This window comes from Falco peregrinus, chromosome 3 (genome assembly GCF_023634155.1).
Source record: "Falco peregrinus isolate bFalPer1 chromosome 3, bFalPer1.pri, whole genome shotgun sequence".
In the NCBI taxonomy this organism is placed as follows: Eukaryota; Metazoa; Chordata; class Aves; order Falconiformes; family Falconidae; genus Falco; species Falco peregrinus.
In genome coordinates, this window is record NC_073723.1 from 90,621,500 (window position 1) to 90,646,230 (window position 24,731).

At 42.6% G+C, this 24,731-nt stretch overlaps 1 long non-coding RNA gene across 2 annotated transcripts in view; it reads right to left on the minus strand.

Annotated features, from left to right (window-relative positions):
- Nucleotides 1–24,731, minus strand: part of LOC129784176 (uncharacterized) — a 52,865-nt gene continuing 28,134 nt past the window's right edge. Inside the window, exons 2-4 of one of the 2 annotated variants that reach the window (XR_008746622.1) lie at nt 22,880–22,925; nt 3,651–3,683; nt 1–88 (exon numbers count right to left, since the gene is read on the minus strand). This is a non-coding gene — a long non-coding RNA (uncharacterized LOC129784176). The remainder of the gene's footprint in view (nt 89–3,650; nt 3,684–22,879; nt 22,926–24,731) is intronic. The other variant, XR_008746621.1, reaches the window with a different exon arrangement.

Consider the following 24,731-nt stretch of genomic DNA (forward strand, 5'->3'; position numbering starts at 1 on the left):
CGAGGAATGGCAGAGGGGTTTCCATGCGAAACGGTGTCCAGTTAGGTCCATTCTCATCAGATGCTTCCATGGACATGGGTGAGGCCTCCTAAAACATAGCAATACGGTGCTTGGATGAGAATGGGAAGAAGGGTGCGAATGAAGGTCTCTCTGGATCAGCTTTACTCAGTTAAATTAACTCACGTTTTTGAAACCATGAGAAGCAGAAGGAAGGAAGTTTTTTTCCTCGTTTTTACAGCAAAATTGCAAAGCTCGAAGCCTGGAATATAATGACGTTACTCTCTCTCCCCCTTTCTCTCCCCTTGTACACGGCAGCTTACTGAGCTCTATACATCTGGGTTCAAAGATCTGTAAACTCTAACTGTAATCTCTGACTCACTGAAAAACTGCCACCACAGAAAAGTTGTTCCTCACCAGTTATTTTTCCCCCATTAAAAAGGAGGAAAAAAAATTGCTTGCTAACAAGAGGGGGGAAAAAATCCCACAAAGCAGAAAATTGAAACTGGAATCTCAGACGGCTCTTTGTAAACTAAAACTCCTCTCTCTGTTGCTAACGGAGTCCTTTTTTAATCCTTTAGAAACAAGGCTGAGGTTTTTTTCCACCTGGATGAGGGTTGGGGAAGAGGCTTTGAATTTCTGCTGTAGTTTAACGGCTGATCTGTGAGTCATTGGTGTTAACACTAATCCATCTTCTATCAAGTTTGTGTAAATTTATTCTAGGCTCTTTAAAACCATGACTCTGCTAAACTGCTCAGAACAAAACCAGAAAGTCTGCCTCTTTTGCACTGTAGATGTCTCTTCCATGTGCCAAATGTGAAGATTAGATTCTACCAACGAAAGCCAAATAAATTTTAAAAAAAGAAAAAGCTATATTTGGTAACTACATGGGTTAGATGGGCTTTCCTAATCTGTGTGAGGTCAATCCAAGGGATGTTTACATACTGTAGATAACCTACTTGAACAAATGCAGTATTATAGACCAATAAATGGATGTAAGAAAATTACATGTATAAGTTTTGTATATTTGTTAATTTTGGTAATAAATATGATGTACTGCATACAGTACAGTACCTTAGCACCTCTTTTAATAAAAGTTAAACAGAAGGAAAAGTCTGACGGCAATTTATTGACTACTTTGCACACAGCAGTTAGTGCTTATCCATGGCTTTACATGCCTTGAGCATTACGAAAAAATGGTTCAGCAGCAGCGTGTCAAGGAGACAAGCCTTCAGTTTGCAGGTTCCAGCAGATTGCTTCTTTTATTGTTGTTTGCTTGGACATTATCCTTAGCCATGAATCAGCGCAAGTGCAGCCCATCAGACTAGTCACTTTTCTATTCCAGTTGTGCTGAAGTTGAAAGCAAGTCTTGGACGATTTTTTTAAAACATTATAGCTGGGGCATTGAGAAGCTTGGTAACCAGTTACACAGCAGACATGGCAGATTGCATCACACAATACCCTTTTATGGTCATTCTGACTCTGCAATGAAAGTTTTGAGCCTGGATCTTACCTTGTTTGCATGTGTAAATGGGAAGGGCCAGGGAAATTACACTAACATCAGTTTCATGGAAGATGGTGAGAGACTTCTGAAAGCAGAACAGTCTGAAATGGCATTTGCAGGTTTCTTTCTAGCTAAGGAATCTCTCCATCTCAAATTGCCCAGAAAATAGATGTGCAGACATAACCACCCAGTTACCACAGTTTTACCACATGCTATTGTGCTCAGTTTCTGTTGCAGATGCACACAGAACAGTGCTGTCTCTACTTTGCCTAACCTTAGGTTGCACCAATTTAAGACAGGGGCCTTGCTTCCAGAGACTCATACAAAGTCACGCACCCTTGGAGAGCCAAGCAGTCAGCAAGGAAAAAAATTTTAGTGACTTCTCAAACATTTGCCCAACTGATGTGATGAAAATCTGTGCCTCCACAGGCATAATATGCCATAGCTTCTGTTTATCACCTGAACCTGCCTTACACCATTGCAGAAAAAGCACTGAAAATTATGGGATAATGACTCTTTTACTCATCCCATACCACTAACCCTCACATATCATATTGATTTTATAACACTAGACAAAGAACTGCAGCCACCATGATCAAGGAAGTGGTGTATGGGACACAAAACCGCTGTTGAGAGGCTGCTGAGAGTTTCCTCACCCCCCAATGCAACAGGAATCACAGAACATAGGACAGGAAGGAAGATAGAGAGGACATCTACTCCACCATTTCTTGTCTGAATTAACCATCAGGTTTATATATTTTAGGCAGATGCCTGTTTATTCTTGAAATCCCCAACAGTTATGGCTCTGTAATTTTTCTAGGCAATCTTCCACTGCATCAATACATTCAGTGCCGAAAGCCTTCCCTGGGAAGTGTAAGGCAAGTATCCCTTGCTGCCATACAAGGCTACTGTCTGTAGAGCTATGGTTTGGTATTTTCAGACCATTACTGGTTCTTCCCTTAGTCACAACCTAGAGTAACAAAAAGCCTTTGGGTAGTTCTTCACGTCCTGATACCACAATGGTTTACTTCTCCCATTGTAGGCAGAGGGGGAGGAAGGGGGGGAGAAATTCAGTCCAGCATCATATTGCCTTCAACCTGAAGGTAACTACAGCATTTACTGAGGGTTTTTCCGTGATAAGCTGCTCCAAGGTCTGGTTTTACTCCACAGAAGCCTCCAGCAGCGGCCTCTGCAAGACAGGCTATGCAGCAGCTGCGACCAGCTTCCTAGGTTATGATCTCCAGGTGGGGAAGAACCATCAGCACTTTTGTTAGGTGCTTGCACTCGCGCCACAGAGGAGCCTGCAGGGAGAGCAGGCTCTGAGCCACCTTCCTAAGCTGTGTGTCACTGTTAGGCTGCCTGATTATCCTCAGGTTTGCCTCAGCTTGTGAGCACAGTCAATAGCTGTGCAGGTTGATGCTGTGGCACTTACCAGCTGGTGTTTAGTAGGCACTTGGCAGCCTGGGTTGTTTTTTTTTTTTTTTCTGTTTTATGGAACAGGTGACAGTGTTTTTGCAGCCTGTGAAATCTCTGTGCAAACAACCAACACTTGCATCTATCACCCTCCCACAAACAAAACTGAAGAGTGCTCTGTTTTACTGATGAGATACAAAAAGATCCACTTGTGGATACATCAGGGCTCAGCAGGCATGGCCCAGAGTAGAACAGGGGAGAAGACTCTAAACCCAAAGGAAATGTGTGGTGCCACAGGCTGGCAGTGAAACAAACATGCTGATCACGCAGGTCCCCAGTCTCCTGCCCTGGGGCTCCTCAAGGTCAGGCCTGGCATCATGCATGAACGTTTGCAGCACTACATAAAACCTGCTAGTGGTTTACAGCCAGGGAGCTCAGCCTGCCGTGGTGGAGGGACTGGGCTTCGCCACACCAGCAGACAGCTCCAGGTGACAGCCCCAGTCCTGTGTGGGACCCACAGTCTACCCCCTGCCCTGGCGTAATGGCAGGAATGTCAAAGGGCCAGGACAAGATCCCATATGCCCCCCCCCCCCCCATAACCAGTGTCCCCAGTCCCCCTGTGCACCAAGGCCAGTCTGAGTGCATAGAGCTTTTATCACTAGTCATTTCATTTTGTTCCTCTGATGACATTTTTTTCCACAGCTGCCAGTTCTCAGGAAAAAACAAAACAACTTACCATCCAGGAACAGTCCCCTGGTCTCAGCTGTGGCTGAAAATAAATGGTACAGAGGGAAAAATAACAGAGGGTGTAAGTCATTTTACTAATTCCAGACACTTAAAGATTGAGCATATGGCCTAAGCAACTCATCTAAGCTCTCTGTCTAACTAACAGAGCTAGACAAAGAGTGATCCATTCCACCTGTCCTGGCCATCTGTATGATGCTATGGCCCTCTGGAGGTGCTTCGCTCCCAGTTAACGGCCTGGCCTCTGGGGATTTATCCGTGCGGTTTGGAGTCTGACCCTGGGCATGACATTCTTAAGCCCTCTGCTCTACATTTGGTTTTATGAGTGACCACAGGCAAACGCTACAGTCTCTGACATTTTCCTTTTCACTTCCTACCACCCATCTCTTGTCTAGGTAGATTGCATGACCTGCCAGCTCTTATACTGCACTGGTCAGCACATCTAGGCTCTGAGTTGCAGCATTCTTTAAGCTGTCTGTCAAGCGTCCAGATCTCTTCAGAGCAAAATGCAGAACTCAAGAATGCATAAGAAGAGTTAACATAATTATTTCTGGCATAAATTTTCCTGCAACACTGCATCTCATTTGCTGCTGCATTGCACATTTATCCAGCTTTATTAGGTCCCTCTTGATTTTGTCATTTCTCCTCCAGCTTTTATTGCTCTTAATCATTTTATGCCACCATGGTATTTGCTGCCTACAATCCCCTTTTAGATAGTTCATCAAGACCAATAGTGACACAGATCCTTGGGGGACCCAAAAGTTATATTTGGACACCTTGAAATATGATTTACTAGGCTGTGCCTGGGTTTTGCTTGGTGCAACTGTCATATAGCACAAACTAGAACCTGCTTCACTGCCTGCTGCCTGACCACAGCTCCCAGGAACCATCAAACTGGAGGGACAGGCGGGTCCCAGAGGTCTGCCCTACATATGCACCGCATCTTACCTGTCCCGGCCATGAACAAGAGAAATGAGGCACGTAAAAGAGGCACAAATGGTGCCTGATAGACTTAAGAAAATTTCTGACCTGTATAAAATCACAGTTGAGGAGATTAATTTGCTTCTGCCTTTGTGCTGCCATGGTCTTATTACTAAGGTGCTGTCAGATGTGATCACTTTGGTTTATGCTAGCTTAACTACCAGTTAGACCAAACCCAGGAGAGGCTGCTGCTCCCCAGGAGAGATGATGGGTTCAATAACAAGAGAGGATGGCCTGTGAGGAAATCCATACTGTTGCAAGCTAAATATGTTGCTGCTCTCCCTCTTTCTGTCTGTCAGGATGTGAGGCAGCCCATTGCACCCTGCTCAAGAAATCAGCCTTAATGTATTCTCTTCACATGCAGCTGGCGTAAACAGGGAGTGGGTCTGTCTGAGACATCCTAATTTATGCCTGCTGAGATCTGTGGCACCCAGAAGAGGAGGAGCTGCCTTTCACTCAGTAGGGCCCTGTCTCTCTTAGGGCAATGCATATGCCATTAGAGTGCTCTGAGACAGACACAGCTACAGAACAGCTGTATCACCCAAGGGATTTGTTCTCATGCATAGAGGTCACTGATTTGCCTCTCTTTTGGACTGTAATGTAGTAATAATCTGTATCAGTGCATCCTCTCTAAGCAGGCAGAGGAAAATAGGCAGCGAACCTGACATGGAGTCAGAGCTATGATCCAAGGAAAGCAATAGGGGCTGAGGAGTATCACTGCCAAACCAAGGTTTAGGGAGAGATCTTCAGTTTTGCTTTCCTATATCAACCTTCTAAAGATCCTGCCCCCCCCCAAGATATTTTACTATTGGCCTTAGAGGTGGTAAATCAGGCCACCTGCATCACTGGCTTTGAGCAGAAGCAGCAGTGCAATGCTGCATTTCCCAAGAGACATTAGGGTAATATGGTGGAAGAGATGGAAGAGAGTCACTTTACAATTACTTTTAAAAACCATGTGACTTTTTTAAGAGCTGATATAGAAGACAGTACACTGTCTGAATACCATTTTCAGACCTCATTTGTAATTAAGCTTACCATTAAGGAATGGTCCTCTTGGGTGATATGAATTTTCAAACTAGCATCTTATTATAGGCCAGTCCCACATTGACTGATTCTGTAATTTTTTTCTCAAAGGTGCATGAGCTGTAATATTTAATACTAGAGGCAGAAGTGCTTGCCATGCCATATAACACCAAAAAAAAAAAAAAAAAAAAAAAAAAAAAAAAGACAGCATCTGTCATAATGTGGGGTTAGATTTTGTTTAGATTTTGTTCCTGGTTTGTGGGAAGGGTGAATATTCCCAGACTCATCATAAGACTTGGGAAGTTGAAACCCTATTTATAGGCTTATTATTTCTGGGCAGTCAACCTGCCAAGAAAATCTGGGTAAGACAGAGTACAATGTGATCCTACTCAGCACCAGAGTACCACAATGGGTACCAAATAGGAGATTTTGCCTTTTCCACCGTGTCTAGAAAAAGAAAAATCTGGAAAATGTCATTTGGATTCTGTTTGGAGAGTGCAGAGAACCTGGAGCAGTGTGGAGTGCTCTGTTCCTCCCAGCACAGCTGAACGTTCTTGGGCTCCCTGACACCAGTCCTTCAGCACACCCCTCCCATGGGGGAAGGACAAAGGAAGGGAAAGAGAGATCCTTTTGAAACCAGTACTGAAGATAACCCATGACCAAGGGAACCTGTCCTCCCTCTTGCTCTCACTCTTCTTGCTTCCACTCTTAAAGGTACAGGAGAACCTCTCTGCACCTCTTATTCCCCTTTACAATGGGAAGAGAGTTCAGTGCCATGATCATTGCAGAGCATCAGAGCGACTGCTCATCCCCAGTGGGTCTCTGAGTGCCCCAAATTGCCTTAACCTGGTCATCATTCAAATCAGTTACGAGGGAGTAATTAGGAAACACAAGAATCTCCTTTTCCCTTCAGGTGTAGGGGTATTTGCCCCTGGATAGCCTGGGATGTAGTTCAGAAGAGGAGAATTTTTACAGCTTCATACCTTCGTGTTGCCTTCCTGAGGCATAACACGTATCCCTGCAAACTTAGAGAAGTGTTCCCAAGCTCAGAGGAGAAAAGCTGCTCTTCTCCTAAGCAGTAGTGCTATCACAGGGTGGGTTGTTTAGGCTTATTTGTTTTTCTTTTTACATGGATGCTTCCTGGAGCATTCAAGGAGAGACAACCTGTCCGGAAAGGACATATCTTTTTGAAAGACCTCAACCAAATATTCTGTAAGATCACAGGTATCATGGATGGAAAAGGTAGAAAACAGTGTCTTTTTAATGGTAAGAGAAACTTACCATTAAAACACACTCCCCAGCCTGCATATGACATCTTTCAACCTTGGAGCATCTCTCTGATTTAGAAAACTGTTTACTTTCAGCTTGGAGCCACATTTTCAACAAGAAAATTAAATATTTGATGTACATACTTCCAACAGCCTCTATCTTCCACCTACTGACCATGGTCTTACTTTTACGATGTCCACTACAAGTAAGGAAAAACATGCATGTTCTGCCTATAGACTCTGTGCTCTTGTCCTGAGATGATTGCAAAGTGTCTTGCAAGCCTCAGTTAAGTAAGGCAGTCCTATCTGATATGGAATAGTCATGGGGTTTTTTACAGACAAATAAAAGCAAGCACAGTTTAAAAAATTTACAAACATTTCAGAGAAAATTAATGTAGAAATGGTAACCTGTCCCAACAGTCTGTTGATCGAAGCAGATTTCCTCTTATGACTTCATAACTTATGCCTATGGCATAGGGGGCAGGTGGGCAGTAGAACTTTGAGCTATAGATCAGGTGCAAAGTTATTTTTTACTGATAATATAAACATGTCTATGGGTTAAAAGAGAAATATAGTCCCAGAACAGAAAATTATCTCTGCTACTAATCCAAGAAAACTTCATTTCATGATTCCTGCTTATTTGAAACTCTCAATTACCATTCAGACAGCTGTCCAACCACTAAAGAAATGAAAAGTCCATGTTGCATTTACCACTCAAAACAGATGAGTAGGATAAAAACGTATGAAAGCACTTATTAAATCTTATCATCCAGAGTTTACCGTAAAGTTTTTTCCTGAATTGTTAGTGAACAACCACAACAGAAATTATGTGTAATTTGTAGAAATTAGAGATGATGTTAGCTTTTTAGAAACATTACTTGCAGTGAGAACTCTGACCATTTTATAAGATACTGACAACACAAGCAACACCAAAGCACTACAAGACTTGCAGTCTGGTTTTGACTCTGATGTTGATGCTATATGTATGATGAATTTTCACAGTCTTTCTGTGCAGTGGCTTTCCACCTAGCATACCACAGGGATAACAATCTTTGCTACTCACTCTAAAGTAGCATAACGATGTGAAGAGTTTTAGTATTTATTTAAGCAGACTGCTAGAGCATTTTAGGGCCCCAGGCACATGCTAGATAGGATATAGAGCTGCACATTTCTTCTAAAAAATCACATATCCTTCTAGCTCTGGGAGAAGAAGAAAAGAAGGGTGACTCAGAAGTAGCAGATGTTGGTAAGATCTCTTAACGCACTACTGGAAGGCACTCAGAGACTGTAGTGATGCAGGTTCCCTTAAAGCCTATCTAGAATAGACTTGAGCAAAATGCTGTAGCAAGCCAGATTCTAATCTATTCCCCTTTTCTCACATTATCAGCTGCAGTCACAATATTTTCCTTCTTTGTCAGACCTCCTTTCCAAAACCATCAAAGCACACGGTAAATATGAATTACCGAAGCAGCACAGCATCCCTGGTGTGTATGGTGATTATTATTGGTAGCCCCTAGAGAGTAGGATATGCTAATACTATTGCTAAAGACAATCAGCAGAGTGTCCTGGTGCAGCCCAGCAGGATTTGAGACCAATAATACAGCAGATCACATTTTCCCAGGAAAAATGTAGAACAGATCTAAAAATTAAACGTCTAAGCTTTTTCTACAGAGGCAGAGGAGGATTCCCCAGCAAGAAACCTATATTACCATAGACACCCTTCTAAGGAGTAGAGTTGGCCACTAGAGGAATGTTTCTCTCTACCCAGGCCATCAGCTGCTGGCCACACAGGTGCTCACATGGGCCAGAGGTGCCCAGGGGACCCCTGAGGGCATCCTGACTTCTGACTGCACATCTCTGGCAGGGATGAAGAGAGGTTTCACTGAGACATTACTGCAAGAGACTCTAGTGAAAAGTAAAATCTCAGAGGAACCGAAATTGCCAGGTTGGGTCCCCATAGTGCAGCACATGCTGCTTCACAAGGGTACACAGCCCAGAAAGGACATGAGACCTGCCACTGCCAGTGGATATACCTGCTGTCAGCAACAGTTACCACCACTCTGCTGCTCAAACTGATATGTGGCAAAAAAAAACAAAAACGTTGGCCAGTCTCTCTTTTAAATAAAAGATGTTTGTATGGAAGACAAGATGGAAGAACACTGGTCTTGTACACAGGTGTGGCAAAGAGTTTTTTCAGACCCATAGCAAGTCATTTATTCTATTAGTATCTCTGATATCCCTGTCCACAAAACAGAGGTAATGGTCTCCTCCACCTTAGCTACTCTGCCTGTAACATCTGCAGAACATCTCTCACCTTGTGTGTGGATAATGGCTACTGCAATGTATCAGAATTATAACAAGGAAAATTACGCTATTTAGCTACCTTTGCTGTAGCATCCTCCCTGCCAGCCTCTGCCTGCAACTCATTGCCCTGTCTCTGCAAGTAAATACTGTGGTAGTGTTTAAAAGCAAAACACAGCTGTAGTGAAATATCCGGTCAGCTTGCAGCCATTAAACAAACAGAATGCCAGCTCTTTCCTTTTGTTTAAAATATCATTACTGGGAACAAGTCATCTCTCTCACTGCCTTTGTGCTTCGGTGCACACGTTAGGCTTTTAAACCTGACCTAGTTTTGGCTGGAAAGTTTCACAGAGAAAGGCTATGGACAGCTTCACCACACACATTATTTTTCCTGCTAATCAATATGTTATAAAAGCTGGAGTGTCTCTTTTTGCTGGAAATGAGGCGAGGGATCAGGAGCTGCAGTATGGTTGGGCTCTAACACAACTTCTTGCAAGCCAACTGCACCGTTGCACGTGTCGGCCTCCAGCCTCTTCTCATTCCTTTTGACTTTCCTGATGCTCCACGTAGCTAATGAAATCCACTCTGACCCTACAATGGCTCCAACAGACACCACTCTGAAAACAGCAAAAGCTTTGCTTTCCTTGCAACAAGCAACCAGGGTTGACACACTGCAGCAGTGTTTCTGGTGACATTTTTAAGGTGTTTAGATGAGCTGACTTTGTAACTGAAGTCTTGTGGCTGGAAGCTACTGCCTTCAGGGCTCATTTGTTTGTTTTAACTGTGCTCAGGATTTCCCACAGTGCTGAGCTGCTTCCAGCATGACTGAGAAAGGGGTCATGTTGCACAGAGCATGGGCAAGACAGAGTTCACAGTGAATAATAACCACTGTGAATTCACGATAGCCCTGGCAAAGGGTAATTAAATCCCGAGGCTTGTGCTGGGAGCAGTGGGCTCCATCTAGAAACACTAACATTAGAGGGGGTCAAAATCCATCTGATTGTGAACCAAAAACCCATAGAGGTTGCACGTAACCCAGACCGTCATGAGGTGCAGCCAGCCTCCCCCTGTTGCTCCGTGCAGGCCCATGGGTGGGTCAGCCAAGTATGAGGCTGCACCGCTGAACGTGCGGGTGGGCTCGTGTTAAGGGGCAGTGCACCTCACACAAAAAGGGAGGGTGTAGTGTCTCAGGGCTGGGGGTGTGCTGATCCAAGCCCAGCAGGAAGCAGGAGGGAAGCTGCTGCGTGCTCCTGAGATCTGGGGCACACTGGACAGAAAGCACTATTTAAAAGGGCTGGGAATCAGAGGAGAGAAGCTGGAGTTATTCAGCTGTGCGGATGTTCAGTTTATCCCTGCAAAGAGCACATTCAGAACATGAGGACAGGACAACAATAATAAGAAAGCATTGATCCTACTTCACATCCTTTTAGCTGAAGAGGAAAAGGGACAGACAGTGAAGTAAGGACCATGTTAGAAATGCCTGAACAAAGATCTGAGGATGAACAGAAAGCGACGGCTGCAGCAACTCCTTCATGTTGGAATTTCTGATGCGGATGAGGAGGTTACAGAGTCATGCAAAGCCATGGGCCGAGAGAAAAAAGGCCCCCTTTTCTTATACCCGTGCTTGCTAATTTGAACATTTCCAGCCCTTCTCTGCTAAGTGTTCAATAAGGCAGCTAAAAGTTGCACAACAACAACAACAAAAAAAAAAATCATTGTTTTACATTTTTAGTGTCATTAATAGCAAGTATCTAGCTGAAGGGTAAATCATACTGGAATTAGGAGACATGGAGGCCAGTTAATGTTGCTGTAGCCCTGTGCTTACTTTTGCAGGGGTGAACAGTTATATTAGTTACAAGCATTCATGAAAAGAAAAATCAGCTATCCCCAAATTATTAAACATTCTTTGCTTAATTTTAATATGTTTTTCTTTTAAGAAAAAAAATTGCATTTTGTTTTCAACAGTTTGCCACTAACACTGGCGACTTTGAGGCTAATACCGCAAAACCTTGCCTCTCTAAATAATTGAAAAGCTGAGCTACATTTTTAGGGGGCTGGTTTTTTTAATGAAAACACACAAATTGCTTGAATTTTGTGAAGAAATCCCCAAAGACAGCAACACTGACCAGGATTCCTGGAGTCAGGTTTTTATTATAAAAGAAGGGATTGATTTTCTTAGTATCTCATACGTAAAGTAAATCCCTTGACAGGAGGGAAAGGCACATGGAAACAGAAATAAGACAGGCGGACAGGCCCATCACACACTTTGTGGTGCTGATCCATCCTGAGAGGCAATGGGTTTCAGGGGCACAGTGCCAGGAAGCCCAGGCTGAGTCAGCATCACGTCCAGATGGCTGCATGACATCACACCCCACTGCACTAACAGGACACAGAAAGAAATAAAGCATTGTTTGTTGGACCAGTGTTCTGACATCCAGCCTTCATGACAACATGTCCTGAGGTGTAATGTCGTATATGCCATAATGAGACACATTTCATCTGGGACTTCTAATTGTTCTGCAAGTGAGTGAAGTCTCCAGGACATAGGACAGACCTATGTGAATAACCTCCTGAAAGATGCATCAAACAGGAGGCACTCCAGCAGCTATAAACATCTTCGTCACACAGCACTGAGACTTGCATGGAATTACATAGGGTCTATAACTTCATTGCCTGGCACCAGCTCCTTATTGGCAACCTACATCTGTGCTAGAGTGGCACAGAGGTATTTATGGGATGCAGTCCATGCTAATATTACCTACAGTGTCCTTGCTTTCCTGCCTGTGTCTGAAGTCTGCAAAGCCTTTCTGCAAAATCTATTAACATCCTCCCCACCTTAGTATGGTATAGCTTATTTCTTTGCTTGTTTCATTTCATGAACTTACAGGCTGCCTTTGAAAAGCAGCCAACAAATGCTCAAGCAATAGAAGAGAGAAAAGAAAAAAAGAAAAAAAAAAAAAAAGAAAAGAAAAAGAAAACCTGAGGGAGGAAACAGATTTCAATTTCCAGTTTCCAAGAGGCTAATATAAAAAGTAAAGGAGTGGGAGGGAAGCATTTGAAAATGTCATTTTTTTTAAATGCCCTGGCAGTCTCTTCCCAGCAGCAACAGTGGGACTGGATGATACATTTGTAGGTGAATTGGTGGGGAAAAAAAAGAAAAACAAAAGTCCTAGGTGACTAGTTTCCCCAGCACTCCAATCGCAGAACCCTCTGCAGCCCTGGCTTCAGTGGAGCAGCAACAGTGCGCTTGCTTCCTGAGGGTCCTGCCAAGACATCTCATGGAGTCACCTGCAGTGTTCAGCAGGTGACATCTTCTGTTAGAGGTGAGAAGTACCAGTGCATGAATACTCAATTGTGCCAGAAACTGAGGCCACAAAAATTGCCAGAATTACACTGCCAACCCAGCCACACAGCTTCCAAGTCAGGCAAAAGGGTCTGCAAGTCCTCCACAGGGTCCCTCCAAAACCAGGGAAATGATGGGATGGCCCTTGCCCTTTTAGACAGAGAGAGCTTTACTGGGAAAAAGAGGGTTTGGGAACATGTTTCACTCCCAGGTTTCCACAGTCCCTGGAACCATTCTTCAGTGCCGCAAATAGGCATAAGTGAGCACAACCCCAGAAATGCCTGCAGGTACCACCAGGTTAAAGGAGGCTACCCACAACTTGATCAAACCAAAATGACATTGGCCAAGAGCTTACGTTATTCTTAGGAAGCCACTGAGAACCCCACCAGCTTCCACTGAAAGGACCACCTGGCATTTGGCACACACACTTTGGTTCTCACCATGGTCTAGTGGCCCCAAACACAGTACTTCCCAGACTGAGCAAATGGCCGTGCTCCAGTCAGCTCCAATAGCTATACAGGGGTTTGCAACAGACCTTGTAGAGCATCTTTAAAGGCAGTGTGATAATTTGCACAAAGACAAGGACCAAAACTTGGAAAGGAAAATAAGCAGCCACTATGAAACACGTGGGATCCTTTCTATTCAGTTGCCCAGTATGGTAGACATGCAGTCCGGGTTTTGGCTGGGATGGAGTTAATTTTCTTCATAGTAGCTGGTATGATGTTATGGTTTAGATTTAGTGTGAGAATAATATTGATAACACAGTGATGTTTTAGTTGTTGCTAAATAGAGTTTATACTGAGTCAAGGACTTTCAGTTCCTCAGGCCCTGCCAGTAAGAAAGCTGTAGAGGCACAAGAAGTTGGAAGAGGACACAGCCAGGACAGCTGACCCAAATTGCCCAAAGGGATATCCCATACCATAGGACATCACGCATCACGCTGTCATGGTTTAACCCCAGCCAGCAACTAAGCTCCATACAGCTCACTCCCCCTCCCAGTGGGACGGGAGGGAATCAAGAAGAGTAAAAGTGAGAAAATACATGAGTTGAGATAAAGACAATTTAATAGATAAAGCTAAGGCCACATGCACAAGCAAAGCAAAACAAGGAATTCATTCACCACTTCCCATCGGCAGGCAGGTGCTCAGCCATCCACAGGATGGCAGGGCTCCATCACGTGTAATGGGTACTTGGGAAGACAAACACCATCACTCCAAACACACACCCCCCCCCTTCCTTCTTCTTCCGCCAGCTTTATATGCTGAGCATGACATCATATGGTATGGAATATCCGTTTGGTTGGTTGGGGACAGCTGTCTTGGCTGTGTCCCATGCCCACTCCTTGTGCACCCCCAGCCTCCTCGCTGGTTGGGTGGTGTGAGGAGCAGAAAAGGTCTTGGCTCTGTGTAAGCCCTTCTCAGCAATAGCTAAAACACCCCTGTGTTACCAACACTGTTTCCAGGACAAATCCAGAACATAGTCCCATACTAGACACTATGAAGAAAATTAACTTTATCCCAGCCAAAACCAGCACACATGCTCAGTGTATGAACTGGGGGGAAAGCTGCTCGGGAGCTGGCTGGGCGTTGGTCAGTGAGTGGTGAGAAACTGCATTGTGCATCACTTTTTCTGTATATTCTAACTCAATAATAATAATAACAATAATAAAAATAATAACTGTATGTATTTGTATAAATATATTTATATTTTATTTAATAATAATAATCATCATCTTCCTCTTCTGTCCCATTAAACTGTGTTTATCATAACGCATGAGTTTTCTCACTTTTCCTGTTCTCTCCCCCATCCTGCTGTAGGGAGAGTGAGAGAGCGGCTGTGTGGTGCTTAGTTGCTGGTTGGGGTTAAACCACTACATGTGCTGACATAAGATGCTGCCATCATACGTGTAACTTAAAAATACAGGACATGAATATCAATCCTGCTTTACTCTAAAGAATAGGTTCATAGAGGAATTATAAGGCTTCTTAAATTATTTATAGCTGTTATAACATTTTACAGATTTCAAAAGTCCATCAACAGAAGATTTAATAGATAGGAATTCAATTAGCCTGCATGATAACTAATTAACAATATATTAAAACATCTCACAGTGCCCTATTAATGCTCTGGTCATGAGCACACCCTTAGCACAAGCCCAAGTACAAGTAACAAAAGCCATCTGACCTCCTCAGTCCCTCGGAGCTCTTAATCTCTGGCTCTTAACCTGCAGCTCAAGGGCGCAGGAGCGTGAAGAACCTGGCAGTCTGTACTTGAAGGTCAAGATGCTCCTGCTCTTCTGGAGCAGCAGGAGAACACAGCAGCTCCTACCTCATTACCTGGATTTCTGCTAGCAAACTTTCCAACAGGGCTCTCTATCATGCACACCATGACTCTGGGACACTAATATTCCCTCTTTGCTCTTTCATATTAATACTTTACCTCTACCAAAGGCCAGCTAAGAAGCAAAATAGCATCCTGCTGTGCATTTAAAGACACAGACAATGAGGAAATGCACTTTTCAGCACTCCTGCTAGCTAACTCTCTGCTCCATTTCCCACACACAGTAAGCAAAACTCTTTATCCTCATCACGAAAAAACGGATCAAAGGAAAGAATGCACTCAGCACCCACTGACAGGGCTCTGTCCTTTTAGAAAATAATTTGTCTTCGACTCTAAGTCCTACATTGAGCAATGGCTATTTCTGTGTATGGTTAGTCCACTTTATCCATCAAGGGAAGAGACTGGTGCCAATGTTTCTATAAGAAAAGCAAATATAATCAATCAAACCCTCAGGCCTGTTTAGATCCACATGAAATGTCTGCACTAAGTGCAACCACTGCAGCCCCCAGCTGGTTAAGGTTGTGCTGAATCCACCTGCCGAAGGGTTGCAGGCTCTGTGAAGGAATGTGCTTCCTAATCAGTTCTCCAGATCCAGAAAATTTTAAATGCACTTTTAAACACATGCAATTTTAAACACACACACACACTCAAAACAAACAAACAAAAAAATTGATAAGCATTCCATTGCATGGCTTTCAGAAGCCCGGTGGGTTACTGGATAGTCCTGACCCATACAAAAAGTTCACGTTAATTACCTGCAATCTGACTGCACAAAATTTTCATTTTTCTCAAAGAAGTAACCCCTGCTTCGCTACAGCAAAACACCACAACACCAAACTGTACTTCTCCCAGTAGGAGGAGCATATTCCCTACGTATACTACATGGCATTGTTGGGTATAAACATCTTGGCATTTGTATTTTCAAATGGCAACAGCAGAATGTCCATTCTCCGCTGCAGAGTCAACTTCCTCTAGGGTCTCATCCTTGGATGGATCTGTCACTCAGCAAAAAATTCACATTCACCATTATCTACCCTCTGTGATGATCTGGACACACACATACACATGGGGGTGGGGGGGCAGGGAACCAACCACCTCAGTCACTGTAATGTATCCACGCTTAAAAGAAACCATCTAGTCATTGCCACAGACTGGGGTGCTGTCAGTGTTATTTTTTACTGCACTAGATGTGCAGCTCAGCTTCCCTAGCCAACCATGTATTGCTGCCAGTATGATTACTCACACTCACATCACAGGGGCTTTACAGAAGTTTTTGAAAAACTGAGAAGGAAGGGTAAAACAGTGCCACAAAGAAGTGAGCACCCAGGTTCAAGAGTGACTGGATTCTCTTCATGCAGAACATCTTACCTTCCCAGCCAGCAGCCTGTAGGAAAGGCAAGTGGTTGTATATTGTGCAGAGAGACAGGCTACCCCAGTGAGTGAGCAAGCTGACAAACGTGGAAGACAAATATGTAGTGTGAGAAGGAGCAGGCCACAGCTGTTTCCTCTCAGTCTGGAGATGGATGACAAGCCAGAGCAGCACCTTTAGTGGAAAAGGAGGTTAACACCTTTTTGGGTTATATCTTTGTTGCTGTTTACACTGTGGTCCTACGTATTTAGTGCTTTTGGGTGATCCTTGGGGAATCTGTGGCTCCTTCTCTGCAGCTCCAGGCACTGGTTGAATCCGGTGACATGGTGATAGCCCCTGCTCTCACTGAAATCAGCACACTCATTTTAAGGGCACACATTTGGACCTTATATTTTAAAAGCTACAGAACCTTTTACGGCATATCCCTGATACCATGTACAACAATTTCTTCTCCAGAATTCCTTTAAAAATCCTTTAACTGGCATTTCAGAAAGATTTCACCCAGCTAACAAATAGCACACATGTGATGTCCCTCAAGTTAGTTAGTTTTTAGTGAAGGACATAAAACCCAAAAAGCTAGCTCTTCAACTGGTTACAACTGCTGTAGCTGTTTTACTTCAAGGGGACCTGCACCTCTTTGCCCATAGTTAGTTTTACATCTGAGTCCGGACTATCAGCACCACCAAGTTGTAAGCAGAACAAAATTACAGGCAGCCCTTCCAATCCTGTACAGTGAGCCATTCAGTTATTGGGTTTGCACTTCAGCACTTTCCGAGTCAAGCAGTTAAAAACAATGGGAATTAGCATAACTATAAATTGCTGGGGGAAGAAGCATAGCTGAACCTAAAAGGGAAAACAGTTTTCCTAGTAAGACACAGCAAAGCTTACAAGCAAAGCTTTAACACTTTTGGGCTTTTGCAATTGTAGCGGACAGGGATGATCTGGAATGCCTGGTGCTTTTTATTTTTGCTTTCACAACCAAAATGAAACTAGCCACTCAGCAAACCCTCCAAAACCAAGCCACTGTTTTTGCAAAACCAGAGCCAAGGTTTTGTGCCCTGCTCTAACAAGCTCCTCGAAATCCTCTCTGAGAAGAGTGTCACACACAAATTCCCTGTTGCATTCAGGCTTTACACACATCCTTTCTAATCCTTTGGGTTTTTATTTGTCTTCTATTTTGAGCAGGTTCCTTAGCACTAAGGCACACATATAATGCTGTTATTGCCATACCTTTAATTATTCTTTTTTTTTTCTTTTTTACTCATAAGTACTAATTGAGTCATGATCTCTTTGCAAATGTGACTTAACCTGTTGTTCTCCTGCTTGCTCAGGCACTACAAATAAAAAAATAATGGCACTGGTAATTAACTGAGACCTGGCAATATAACTTGCCTCTCAGTCCGTGACGGGTAAAAGTTCAATTGAAAAGTAAGGTGTATAAATGCATATTAAGTGAACCAGAACTAAGTATTAACCAGACATACAAGAAATGCATGAGCAGAAAAGAACCGAACCTTAGATATCAAGTTGAAGAAACTGGACAAACGTAGATGAGCTCTAATTTTCCAAAGACCAAGCAAATTACTAGTAGCTAGATGCGCAGACAGATAACACATGCACATACATTTCAGTTGCATGTGTCAGATAGCATCAGTCTACAGAGGAATGCTTTCTACCTAGGAGAATATTTTTCAAAACTTGCAATCAGGTGTTCATAGGACACTTTAGCATTGCCTGGGAGGAAAAAGACCAAGAGAAATCAAGAGGTACAAAGTTCAGAGCTGTGGTTCAGCCTGAAGCAAGTCAAACAGAAAAAGGTGTTGCTCTCTGTCCGCTCTCAGCGGTGAGAAGCCTTTGTAGTCAGAGGGGAGCCCCAACTGCGCGGAGGCTGCTCCTCATGAGAGAGAAAAAGCATGCTCAGAGCAGAATAATACTTCTAACTGAGGAACACACGCTAGCAAGGATGCAAGAGGCAAGGAAAATTCTTCCAGCTTTCTCACTTGGAGGAAACAAATCCCCAGGTAATGCAGATGGTGAACATTGTAACTTACCATGAACTAGAGAACAGTCACCGTATAAGCTCAATATTTTTTGCCCTCACTCTTGATTTTCTTTGTTATTCTCCTGCAACTGTCTCCTTCCTTTCCCCTTACACTTAGACTATTCATGGGCCAGGCAGAAAGCCTTCATGCAACCATTTTAATATCCCTGAATCTCCACCAGTTATAATCACAGCTGTGGAGTCTAGTGGATGGAGAGGCTGCCTCATATTTCAAAATCTAATGAGTTCCATTCCTGTTAATATTATACTTCTATTAAAATTCGTGATAATTTTTTCCATTAGTTTAATTTATAAATCAATTCCTTCTAATTTTCTAAAGCATTACATGACCAGTGACTGATGTAGGTCATCCCAAAAGGGTGTCAGAAAAACCTTTATAACACAACATCTTGTATTCTGTACTTTTTGATCGTGACCCTCCCACAATTTATAATTGAGATTCACAGGGTAGGAAGGAATAAAAGGGACAATTTTCATAGTTTATATTCAGAGAATGGTGAAAAATGAAGGTGATCCATATGACAAAAGGACCTGTTGTAAAGAGGGAATGCCATGCCTACGAACTAAGAGCTCTGCTTCGCCTATTAACAGAGAATAATATATGGGCAGAAAGAGTAGAAAGCCTGGATGTTACACTGCGTTCTCTTTTCTTCTGTTTCTGCTCAAAGACTGATCAGGATGCCAGAAGGCAATCATGTCCTGCAGGTGAGTGGAATAAGAAACTAAGAATATTGAAAAGCATCTAAGGCTGCTCACAGTGCAAGAACACCTGAAGCAAAACTGCTGAAAGTTTACCAGGATGTTTTTCAAGAACTAGGATATCATAGAAGACACATCACATACATAAAAATGATTCAGCCAGTATAGCACATGCCTACCAAAATCTGTGAGAAAACAGAAAAGCAATAAACAAAACAAAGAAAGTGCAGAGTCCATAAGTGCCAGGAGATAACATGGCAGTTATTGAAAGGCTAGGCTTTTGTACAACCTCAGCAACTAAAAGCTTTGAAGAGTCATCATTGCCCAAAGCTTAACTGGAAAAGAAAGATTACAAATGAACCTCGATGTTTGATACCAAATTTAAATTTGCCATGAAGCATTTTTGGGAAGTGTCATGTTTGAGTCTCAGCAGTTCTGACTTACAGCTTTCCCCAGGATGTGCAGCACCCCGTGAGCACTGACACAGGAGAGGCAGCTGGCGTCCCACCAGCAGGTACATCATGCTGCAGCTGGCTGGCCCGTGAACCACAGTAAAAACACAAGAGCTGCTTCACTGAAGCTTTTTCACAGGAAGGCCCAGTAAAACTGGATAATTTACTACCCAAGCATGGTAACCTATTAGCAGTCTCTGAAGTGCCCTCCTGCCCTGGCAATGTGCCCTGACAAGAACATCAGTATGATGACTTATTGGTGCAAGCAGTCATTGCAGAACCTCCTTGTTCTCCCCAAATAGTCTATAACCCATGACAAGTCTCAAAGGTCTACCTTACACAAAGCACAACAAAACATAATGCGCAAAGCCATATTTTCTTCACTTTCACACTGATTCATCATCCCACTGCTGCAGTATAACACAGTACAGAGACTTTTCAAGAATTCAAAGTTAGTCTTAGTTATCATTTTTGATGCTGCACATGACTTAGTTGAAACAAATAAAACAGTGTGAAAAACATTGTTCTCCTGCTTCAAAGTGTTTGCACTGTGGTATCAGTGCATTTGCTATTGCTATGAACACCCTACTTTACACATATTAAGAAGATTCCCACGGAGCTGCTCACAGCTTACAGGGAGGAATTCACATTTTAGCTGCACAAATTAAAGCTGCAGACACTAGCTGGCAGCTCTCAGAGCTCATTATGCATTGCTTCCTCAGCAAAATTAGTTCTGTACATAAACCTGCAAATTTTGCATCACTAAACTCTAGACACATAGTTATTATCAGATGAATTCATCTAGCTGGAAGTTGCAGTCCTTAAAACACCCCAAGATATCATTATTTTGTCCCAGGGAAAGCTAAAGTGCATTAAAATCTCCAAATCATTTGCAAACCTGGGATTGTCAGAGCTCCAAGGAAGCATACAGTATTGCAAAGCCAATGTAAAGAAGGTGTTAAAACTCCAGTGTTTCCAAGGTCACATGGTAGTATCCAATACAAAGTGTGCTCACTGCTCCCTAGTGTAGCTGGGAAAACAAAGGAAATGCAATGTCTGGCTCGGATTTTGGTCTAGGGGAATTCAGGTACTGCAAAACACTAAGCACACTGCTTACCGCAGTGCCAGAAGGAACTTGGATGCTAGAATGACATACGTCCCTGTACAGAATAGAATAACAGCACTTTATGGACACACAAATAAGACAAAATCCCTCTCCCAATCTAATTATTTTTAAACTTTGGATTCTCCAAACACAAATGTATTGCCCTCCACGGCACACACAACTGCTTTAAAAAGCACTTATTATTCACAGACAGGAACCTGAACATTTTGGGAAGAAAAAAAATCAGAACAGTTGTTGAAGAACTGAATTTATTATCTTGTTAGGAAAAGAAAAAGAGAGAATGAGATCATATACATGTGGCACATATACCTTTCAGTATTCAAATTCAAGTCCAAGAACTATGAAGCATTTATGGTAATGTTAACAACTGTCTTAAGTAGCCACTGATTAGTAACTATCTTAAAAAGTTTCTAATGACCAAAAATACTATGTTCAGTTTCATATGATCTGAAGTATTCACTTTTAGGATCTTTCTGAAACCTAATTTAGCAAAATAAATGATCTTATCATTTGACTTGGTCAGCAATTCTAATGTGTGGTTCAAGCAGAGATTAAAAACATCTGCTCCTAACGTGGCAGTGAGTCACTTTTCAAACCTCAGTTAGAAGTTACTGCTTCTCCCTCTGCCCCACTTTGGGGCAGACATAAATGCACAATACCCTGTGATAAAGGCTGCTTTTACTTCATTTTCAGTCTGATCAGTGATGCAGAACAACCAAATGTTAATGGGACTTACTAATACAGAGCAAAAAGCTGGATCAGGCCCCACAGCTCCAGCCAAACACCTTCTGGAATAGTCATTCAGAGGGTTTTCAGCTGCCTCAACACAGGCATGAAATGCCAGTCTAGATGCCCTTAAGTATGCGAGACAACCACATGGGGCTGACGCACACAGCATCAGACAGCAAATCCACAACCTTCTGGAGAAACAGCTAGCAGGTAGGAGATGGAGGGCATCTGAAAGGGCACAATGACACCTCCTGTTTTAAAAACTGTGTCCCATTCCCAGTCTTTAAAACCTCCTTTCAAATGCTACTTATTCAGAGTACATTCACTTGCTGCTCATATGTGTGATTCACATCATACGCTCTTGCTGTATGACTTTAGCTATAGCGGTTCTATCTGCCCTGATTCTGGCCTACAGCAATTTTTAGTCCAGATTAAACAGTCTTGTGAAAAGATCTTTTGACTGTACCATGAGGCAATTAACAACTTTATCCACTGCTTTTCCAACGAGAAAAATTTAGAAGTCTCATTCTCAGAGGTGCATAGAGAGCTTGAAGCTGAATGACACTGCCAATAACCTATATGTTTTTTTCCCTTTTAAGTCATCAGCTTGAATCCCATTCAGCTTGAGAGGATGGCATGGCCCAGTCCTGAATTAATTTCTCAATCAGTCAGGGCTACGTCCTGAAATAGACTGAAAAATAGAATCCAGAAGAACTTTTTCCTTAAGCAAATTGACACTATCACTACCAGCACCAGGAGGACCAGGCAAAAAAGAGGCCAGGGTGAGCCTGTGCTTCTTCATGCCACCTGACAGCTAGGTGTTAGCAAGGGCAAGACAGCACAGGCTTTGTCATGTAAGAATTCATCCTAAGCGTGTGCTCTGGATGCTCCAGAAAGTCACTGTGTCTACATGTGCCTGACCCACAGGCATTGCAACTATAAAACTGTTTCCCCTTCTTGCCCTTCCTCAGTAAACTGCATTTGGTGGGAGAGCAATAGAGTGACTCAGTTACACAGAGTGTTCTCTAGTTCATGTCATCCTCCGTGTATTCCATGATTTCCAGCACACAGCGGCTCTCAATAATTAATAAGAAATAACATCGGAATGCTTAGCTGAGCTAAACTCTTTGCAAGTTGCCCATCAGCCCTGTTTACTTTCATTTGGTGTCATCATTACACCAGAAATACTTTTGCTCCAAAGAGACAGGACACACACAAGAAAGGAAAGGCAAGGCAGCACTCCAGCTTCTTGTCCTGATTTTGCCTTGGGGCAAAGCATGGCTCCTGCGGTGTGTCACAGGCTGTACCACCACGTGCTGGTTAAGAGCTCTGCTCTGCCTACACTTGAGGGAAGTAGCAAAGTCACAAACACAAGATCAGCATTTTTTAAACATAACTTGATTAGTCATTTCTGGTTTTATTTCCAAGGGAAATGGCTAAACGCACTAAACAGCACACTCAGACAGGGAACACTGTTAGTACAGTAGCCTGAAAAATTCATATTCAGTAACAGTTAAAGTGACCTTACTGGAGGTACTGGTGCAGTCAGTTCTGTGTCCCATCAGCTCAGCTGCCTGCAGGCAAAACGCAAAGAGAGTATTGATACTCTAAGGTAACTTCTTTACTAATCAGAAAGCATAAAATGCCTGCTTGTACACAGCAAGAACGGGTAACATCTGCAAATGAAAGGAGTGGGAAGAGTTCTGTGATTTTTTTTTTTATTATTTTGTTTTTAATTTTAACTGTTATTTGGTGACACAGGTCCTGGGAATTTCAATGCATAGAGCTACCCATCTGTTTTGCCTTGACTGCTGTTCCAGCCTCCTTTCTATCCCACTCATCCTGTTCCAGCATCCTTTCCGTCAACTCAGACCTGTTGCTTTAGTATTATTGTTGCTGTTGCTAAAATGTTATCATTACAGAAAGTGCATTCCTTCCTTGAATACTACTCTCTCTTCATAGGAAAAAATGAACTATTCACTTTTTCAATGAAAAACTGACATCTTCTGCTGAACTTTTTGACAAATTATTAAAAATTATTTGAATTCTTTCTGAGAAAAACCTCACTCATTTTCCATCTGCTTCTTCCTACTGTTTCATCTACCCTACAGTTTCCTCAATGATGGGAAGCCGTTTTTAAACACAAGTTTAATTTCTGTTTTCTTAATAAAACCCAAAGGAACAGATTCACAGGGGAGAACTGCCTGCACAGAAGCAATTAATAAAAGGCAAACATTATGGTTGCTTTTATTGACTTCAATAGCAGCTGGTAGGTGCTGTCTTTCTGATTACCAGGAAACTCACAGAAAAATAAGATAGAAACAATGAACTTTGGGAATTCACTTATTAAGCTTTAACCACTGGGGTATACCAAAAGAACATAGAAGTCTTCTTCCATTCCCAAACCAACATTTTCTTTGACATTTTAACTCAACTCCACTCCATCTTGTGAAAAATAGTATTTACCTATTCCAGTTTCACTTTTTCCTTGCACAGAGGGCAAAATCAGGAGTCTCTTTTGTTTTTTGCATTACTACTCCTATCACTGCTATGTGTGGTGAACTCTGGCTCTTGGGCAGAGTGGCTCTTGTCGCAGCGTGGAAGTGGCCTTGACAAGAGGTTCCTAAGTTTCAATTGCAATTCAGCTCTAATGAGGGCTAAGATAGTACCAACTACTGCAATTTCATATCTTCAGGAACAAAATGATTGTGCAGCTGTGCTTATTGAATGCTGGCAATCATTTGTGTTCTGGTGATTGATTAAGAAGCTCTCAGAGTAGTAAAGAGTTAGTTTAAAAAAAAATAACAATCAGCCCCCATTGCAGTTTGTTTGTTTCCTAAAAGCACAGTCTTGTCTTAGGCTGCTTTCTCTAAGGAAGAGAGGACGTGTCTGTTCAACTGTAATTCACAGGAGGCTGTTCACAGCTGATACAGGGAGCTGTAAAGTGCCTTCTGCTTCACTTCCTTACCTCCTCAGATTATACCTCGTGGCAAACAGGTGCATTAGAATATGAAATATAGGAAGAGTCATATCTTTCTGCACAAAATGGAACAAAAAAGGAGAGGAAAGCATCCAAAGACATGAGAATTTGTTAATGAGGAGCGTTTCCAGAAGTTATTGAGTTGCAGCTTACCCATTTACTTACTGCCTCCTTTAGTTTGTATTGGTTGTACAAAGTTAATTTCTTCCTACTGTGCAAGAGGAATTTAACTCTCCAAATGAGACTGGAAAGTTATTTCAGATGAGTAAGAGAAGAAAGGCATTCAGTGAAGCCAACAGTCATTTAGTGTGGCTTATTATATCCCCACAGTACTATGAGGAAGTTTAGGCATCAGCTCACAAGCCAGTAACGTGATGCAAAGATGCTGTAAAGCCATTTA